At 32.5% G+C, this 8227-nt stretch overlaps 1 pseudogene; it reads right to left on the bottom strand.

The window, feature by feature from the left end:
- Positions 1–728: 728 nt before the first annotated feature.
- Positions 729–2282, bottom strand: LOC149563496 (leucine-rich repeat extensin-like protein 6; annotated as a pseudogene).
- Positions 2283–8227: the final 5945 nt, after the last annotated feature.

The following is an 8227-nucleotide window of genomic DNA, read 5'->3' as shown; positions in this document are numbered from 1 at the left end:
CCTTTTACTTGCATTGATACATTCTACTTCAATTTTGAATAGCTAGATACTGCATTGACACTTTATATACAATGTTCATTCATTCTAATATATGATTCAACATTTTGTAAAATAGTGACAGTAATTCAACATTCTGTAAAGCTATTTCAATATTTTTTTCTTATTGTAGTCTTTCATATGGTTCACTTATTTGTATGATGTGTATCTATATTTTGTACTTGCAGAATGTGTTACAATTGGCCACAATCTATACATTTTTCTCTTTAGGTATCAAAACAACCTTTTTTTTGACAAAACACTATGACCCATATAAAGATATAAATTACAAAGCCTTTAACTAGTAAATGAGCTTTGATGCTAAGCAGGTTTGTAACATATATTACCATACTTAGTAGGAGATTTACCGATGTCCAAAAACTTATCATAAATATCTAAATAAGCAATGAGAAAAGAAGGAAAATTGGGCTTTATTTTCTCTATTAATGCTTTGATCTTTGAATTGAAGGAGCTCACAACATCATTAAAATTCTCAACACATGTATTTTCTACACTGTTGTAGAGATTGATTTGTGAAGGTAAGCAACCAAAAGGAGGAAGCCCAACAATGCCAATTTTAGTAGCACCCTCGCTGTAAACATTTTCATCATAAAGAAGTTAAGTTTATTATTAACTCCAAGAGCTTCAAAATCTAAAAGGAAACTATAGTTGTATAAGAGAAAAAATTTACTTCAAAATGAAGAACAATCAAGAGGATGAGAAAGAAAAGAAGCACATTGGTTGATAGAACATTGGGCAAGCCTACTAGGAATGTAGTTGGACCTATCATTGAACACAACTCCTCTTGATGGCATAGCCAAGCAATTGGGCATCTCCCCTATGAAGAAGTTGTAAGAGGATGTAAGGCTCATCAAATTGGGAAGTGCACAAATGACTTGAGGAATCACTCCTAAAAGCATGTTGTGTGCAACATTCAGCTGCTCCAAGCTCACCATATTTCCAATGCTGATTGGTAGAGTGCTCATAAACTTGTTAAAACTCATATCAAAAACCATCAAAGATGTTAGCTAACCAACCTTAGAAGTGAGGCAAGAAGTTAAGTTTTTGTTGAGGACAATGATCTCATTCATAGTAGAACCCATATTGCCAATGGTGGATCGCAAGCATCCCTTCATGGGATTATTGGCTAGGACAACAACAGAAGTAGGGGAGTTTCCCATATTTGAGGAATTTTTGCCTCAAACACGTTGTTGTTAACAAAGATGGCATCCATTTCCTTATCAAAGACCTCAGATGGTAGCTAACCTTCAAAGCCATTGAATCTAATGTCCAAGAACTTCAATGAAGGCAATGAGAGAACTACAATAGGAAATGACCCATTGAATCCATTGTTGTTGATATCAAGCTCAAATAGTAACCTAAGCTTCTTGAAGCTATGATGGAGAGTGCCATAGAATCTATCGGTATTGATATGAAAGAGGGCAAGATCTATGAAAAGACCAAGCTCCCTTGGTAGGTACCCTACAATGTTAGCATGATTCAGATCAATGCCAACTACAACTTCAATGTTGCTATTGTCCAATGCAGGGGCACATAAAACACCATTGTAGCTACACACATTTGATCCAACCCAATTGCCAGTCACATTGGAAGGATCACTGGAGATAGTAGATTTCCATGCTTGGAGAGTAATGTAAGCACTCCCAAGCCTTGGATTAGGGATTACAAGGCTTGGGTCAACCATAATTTCCAAGAGAGCAATGTAAGATGACTTAAATAATAAATTAAAACTTTTCAATTTTAACTATGTATTTAAGTTTTTACTTTTTAAACATATATTCAAGTTTTAGGCTTTCATTATTGTTGCTTTCACATGACTCAACTTTTGTATGGCCTAGATCTCTACCAAAGAGTCTCAATCGAATAACCTCCTTATGAGATGATCCATTATTATTATTAGAAGCAGCACTGCCCTCTTTATTAGATGATGTACTAGAACCATTATGCAATGGTGGTGTCTATGGAAGGAGTGGAAGAGTAACCAGAGCATTCTTCTCCTCTACAGTAGCAATTGGGGAAACATGAAAATCAAAAGACCCACAACCACAATAAGTCTTTGCCACTACAGCCACACTCACATCATCAACTTTTGATCTAAGATTCCCCCTACCCACCTCCCTAATTGACTCCATCACCATTTTCAAACTCACCCATTCATCAGATCCACCACATCTTTCATCCAAAACATTGCTTCCATTGAAACAATTGGCCTCTCTCCTCTCCATGGTCTCTAATCCTTTAGCAAGAGTTGGTGTTTGCCCATCAACTTGTACCCTAGAAAATAGAATATCTTGGTTGAATGAGGGGATACTTAAACTGGGTACTCCTCTTGGCTTCTTGAGGACTCTAGGTAAATGTTTTGGGATACTTAAACAATCAGAGGCCCTCCTCTTATACCCACTTCCATTTTGGCCACAATTACTATTGTGGGTATTGTTCAAAGTGGAAAGAAAATCCAAGGCAAAGAAAGTAGAGTCAGGAGTAGGCTTACCTAAACTGGAAGTTGTTTGGAGAGGGGGTCTGGGAACAATAGGCCTATACTTTGCCATAATTTGATTAGCCTTTGAGTCAGTAGAATGTTGTTGATTTCCTTGCATTGCAAAGTAGGGTCTCAGTCTCATTGAATATTCCCAGTGATCCATCATCTAGTCCTATTGACCTAGTTATAGTTATATAGTAATAGTTCTCCACTTCACTAGCAGATCTAGTTTTGGTTTTGCAAGATTAAAAGGGGAAGGAACATAGAAGACCTATGGTAAAGGAAGCGACACACTATTATGAGAGAGTACATCATGAAGAGCTCAAGATCTGTGAGAAGACCAAGCTCCCTTGGAAGGTACCTTGCAATGTCAACATGATTCAGATCAATGCCAGCTACAACTTCAATGTTGTTGTTGTCCAATGCAAGGGCATAGAAAACACCATTGTAGCTACACACATTTCATCCAACCCAGTTTTCAGTTTTAATTGTGTATTTAAGTTTTTACTTTTTAAACATCTATTCTTAAAGATATAGGTTTACATCTTTTGTAGCCACTTTTCTTTTAGCCATGGTGACAAATGATCCCTGTAGTGTTAGTGCTTCATATATTTAGTATAGTACAATATTTTTAGTTGTTGTTGACAATATATAATGTGCACTTTTATTTTATGGATGTTTTCTAGTAATATAATAGTTGCTTATTGCAGCAATATGTCTTTCAAAAATATTTTGATGAGCATACATGAGGATGTTAATATGCCCCCTATTACCACCCCTATTGCTACACCTATTTCTGCTCCTACTTCAACTTCATGTCGAAATCTAAAAGTTGTATGGACTAGAGAAATGGAGAGAAAACTATTGGATTTGCTCCTTGAGCAAGTCAACCTAGGAAGGAAAGGTGATGGATGTTTTCATAGAGAAGCATGGAGTGCTATCGAGAGGAGATTCAATCAAGAGTTGCAATTGAACCTTGGAAAGGAAAATTTTAAAAATAAGTTGAAAACATGGAAGACAACGTATAGAATAATGAAGGAGTTACACAATACAAGTGGCTTTGCTTGGAATGAGGTAACTCAATGTGTGGATGCTGAGGACAGTGTGTGGGGTGAACTTATTAAGGTAATGTCCTCTTCAAAGTTTTTTTCAATACTAATGTCACAAAAATCTATAATTATTTAATTTTGGCAATGTGTATAGAGAAAAGAATTCAAGATTGCAAAAGTGTATAGGAGGTAACCATTCAACTATTTTAATGATCTAGCTGTCATAGTGGGGAATGACATAGTGGAAGGAAGTGTAGCTAGAACACCACACAATGTTGAAGATGGTAACTTTATCATGATGCTATTAATGTGGATGATGATGATGATTTGATTATGCTTGTGAATGGTGCTACTGATTTAGATGAAGATTTCCTTCAGTCAAATCAGTCCACTACATCTGCCAGAAGCATTCCTTCAATGCCAATGACAAGGAGGCTGAAGAAGAGGAAGGCAAGCATGGCCACTTCTTTGGATGTAATGTTTGAAAGAATCCATGAGATACGGGAGGGAATCAATAAGTTGCACACCATCAAATTTGATAAAGAGGATACTAGGAAAGATGTTGCAGATTTGTTTGTTGCCTTGAAAGGCATCCTCGAAATCAGTCAAGACACTATGACTATCGTATTTGATAATTTTATGCAAGAACCAACAAGAGCTATTTGGTTCTTAGAGATGGATGACTCAACAAGGGAAGATTATATTAGATGTAAATTTGGAGGATTGTAATATTCTTAGGGATTTGAAAAATAATATTTTATTGTTGCATCTAATATTCTTGCACACTTATTGGATAATAAGAAAAATAGTATTTTATATTATCTTCAGTATTGTTTAGAACTATTTAGCACTCTATATTGAGTGTTTACATTTTTGTTGAGTACTCTTCCAAGAATCCAGGTCTGTAGAGCTATAACGAGCAACCTTAAAATATAAGTTTGTAAATAGTATTAGCATGAAAGAGTAGAATCTCCATTAATATAAAGACTAATTTAGTTTGTGTCTATTTTTGTTTGATTGCTACTCCCTCTAAGTACTGAATATCAAAATCAAGCAGAATCATGCCATTCTTGATGTTGTTGTTGAGCAATTCTATAATGTTGTTAATGTTGTTGCTGAGTAGTTCTATAATGTTGTTTTATCCCCCATTCAAGTTTGGCCTTTCTTTTTAGATTCTTGTCATTTCTTCCACATGGATAGGCCAGATTTAATTCACTTTGATTTTAGTAGTAGATGATGTTGTGCTCATAATAATGAAAATCTCCAAGTTGGCAATGAATTGGTGACTGTCTTGAATAGTTAGACTTTGTCAATTGTTGGGCGGCTTAAATTTCATACATTAAGATTTGATTCTTAAAGTGTTAAAATAGTCAAAATTGACTTACTTTTTCAAGATTAATTTTTTATCTGATGTATTATGTTTAATAGCAACCAAAGTCAATAAATAGAATTGCAAGTTTTATATTGAGTTTTGATACAGAGTTATTAGTCCCATCTGTTTGATTCTTCATACTTCTAGTGATTTAAACTTGAGTTTTGATTTTGATACAAAGTTATCAGTTGTATCTGTTGATTAAGAATGATCATATATTTTCTTTGTTTTGTCTATAATATGTACTTCTATTGACAATTGAAACACTCAAATTTGGTTAATCTATTTTGTCAATTCTTATTAAAATTTATGTATTAAGCTTCTATAGTGTCTATATATATCTAATGCTTTAACAATATTATGATATAAGTATTCCAAATTTATCTATATTTTAGAGAAAATCCACTAAAACACCTTTGCCCATTTATTGATGTCTACAATGTGAAGTGTACTCAAAATGGAAAATAAGAAACATATATGCTAATCAATTTATTTGGCCTATATATTTGCATGTATGTTATGTTTTATCTCATCAAAATGCATATCCTCAACTTGCATAAAAGCGATTTCTAGTTTTGTTGGTGTGATGTTCCCATTCTTGTTGCAATTGTACTATATAAGTTAGTACTAATGCATTTTTAGATGGTTTGATATGAATCTCTTAGTAGGAAATGTTTGATATTAATGGTTTCAATCTGAACTTAATTTGATTCTTGGTGCCTTTGCATAGCATAGTTGTTATGGGATACAGTAGGATTGAAGACCACATAATTTTTCTGAATATTGAAATGTGAAGAGAAGTTCCCTTAAGATGAATGATAATTCACAAAGGATTTACTTCAAATGATCATATAAAAGACTTAGTTGAGGTCATTATCATTTTATAAATTGCATTCTTCTATAATGAATGCATATAAAATAATATAGCTTGTTAATTGAATGTTTCATTTTATTTGTATTTGTTCATATTTTATACAAGTTTGATGGATTTAAATTTGCCAATGCATGAGTGTGGCGTTGGCCATGTAGTACTGAAGACCTCACACACAAAGGATAATCCAGAACGTAAATTTTATTATTGTCCAAATGCAAGAAAGGTTATTACTAATTTTTGTTGTATGAACTTACATTTTTGTACCAACTAATTGTTTTGGACACTAGTAATTTATAATTCATATTGCAGGGGGATAGTGGTTGTAATTTCTTTTAGTGGGTCGATGAGGTCTGCCCAACATCTAGCGTAGCTAAATCCATAGGACACGAAAGTATTGTTTGCAAGTTGTGCAGGATCTAAGAGAGTTAAAACATGTTTCTTTGAGGCATGTTGGGAATTATGATTGTTTCAATTGTACTAGTCTTTTGGGACCATATGCGTAAATGTAGTTAAAAGTCAAAGCAACTATTGTACATTGTAAATTATTTTATGATTTTGAATAGAAATGGTGGACATATTTAATAACATTTTAACTTTTTTTTGTTTGGAACTTGTTTCTGATTGTATTGTGGTGACTAATTCTATTAAAGTGATGAATAAATTACAATAGTTTCATCACTATTTCAATTGATTGTCTAATTAAAAAAATTAACTTGTTTCATCATGTTTCATTATTTTGGAGAGTTGAGTTTTGATTAAGAATTTGTTACATTGGAAAGAATTTTTTTTTATTAAAAAGAATTTAATGGAGGCTTTTATTTTTCATAAGGAACAAAAAGGTTTCATGTTAAATTTAATGGAGGATTTTATCATTCATAAGGGACAACAAGGTTTCTTGTTGAAGTTTTCTTATTAAAAGAGAATATTTCTATGATAGGTGAATCAAAGGTTTGGATGTGAATTGTAAAAATCATCTCACCCAAATTTAACCTTCATATTAGTCAATATGGACATCCTCTTAATTGCCAATTTGTTTTATGTGGAAAAATGGTGTTTCTAAAAATACTTTATTAATAGAAGAATTTGGCTAAGGATTTTGTTGTTTTAATATAATTATTTAACATAATGCATTAATGAAGTTTGAATCTTACTTAGAAAAATTATGACATTTAAATTTTAGACTAATGATCTTTTAAAAAATTATTTAAGCAATTTATTTATTAGCTTAATAATATTTATTATATTATAAGTTATGCACAAATGATAAGGCCATAAGGTTCTTGTGTTGGAGAGCTATGTTTGAATCACCCAAAATGATGTATATGTGATCTTTGTGACTTAAATCTAAAAATTGAAAAACATAACAAAAAAATGTAAAAGTAATCTAACTCATTCAAATGTATAATGAAAAAAATATTAAATAACAATAAAAAATTATCTTATTCCAATTCCACTTTTGCACAACCAAACATAGATTATACATATTCCATATGAAATTCTAGGTGAACCAAATAAAGAATAGGAATACATATTCCACTTTTGCATTCCCAGAATAACAAACCTGGAATAGGTATTCCTATTCCACTTGCTAAATGGGCCCTAAGGGTGTAATGCCCTGCCAAGGGATCCAAAGAATTTCACTAAGTTTACCAAACAATTTTTTTTTTTTAACATGAAAGATAAACCATTCACAACTTATACATAGTAACGGAAGCATTAACAACAATTCAAATAAACATAACATACATAACAGGTTACATTCTTTAAGGATCCCTTAACGTTGTATTACATCTAAATTAACTATTCATCTAACATTACATCCTTATGAAATAACAATGATACATCCAACATTCTTAAACCATATGCAAGTGTCCTTTTTGTAATTACATTTTAGTTTAGCTCAATCATCCACTGTACATGTTACAAGGTATGAAGGGCTTGAAAGAATAAACATCTGTATGAATAAATTACATCATCATCCAATAATAATCCATGATGAAATAACATAATGAAAGCACATATCATACATGATACATCATCTCAAAAGATATAAACATCCATCATAAAAGATATCCATATATCATCAAACATAATTAACTAAGTGCATGGTTCCTCCCAATAGTAAATAGCATCATTAGACCATCGTGGATCCTATCCATCCCTCCGTGCGTAACATTCCAAAGTGCCGAAGAGATCATCGGTATTAACATAGTAGGAATGTCACTCCTAAAACATCCTACTAACATGCAAAGTAAAGCATAAGATAACATCATCTAACATATGCAAATCATCAATATAAGAAACATACCAGTAAATACATCCAACATAGGGTATATCATCAATCATAATGCTCCAAGAACATAATGAAGATAAATACCAACCAAGAATGCTTTAGC

Source organism: Cupressus sempervirens, chromosome 4 (assembly GCF_028749045.1).
Source record: "Cupressus sempervirens isolate cs-2001-9-10 chromosome 4, ASM2874904v1, whole genome shotgun sequence".
NCBI lineage: Eukaryota > Viridiplantae > Streptophyta > Pinopsida > Cupressales > Cupressaceae > Cupressus > Cupressus sempervirens.
The sequence above is the reverse complement of the archived record's forward strand: the minus strand, read 5'-3'. Positions and strand labels throughout refer to the sequence as shown.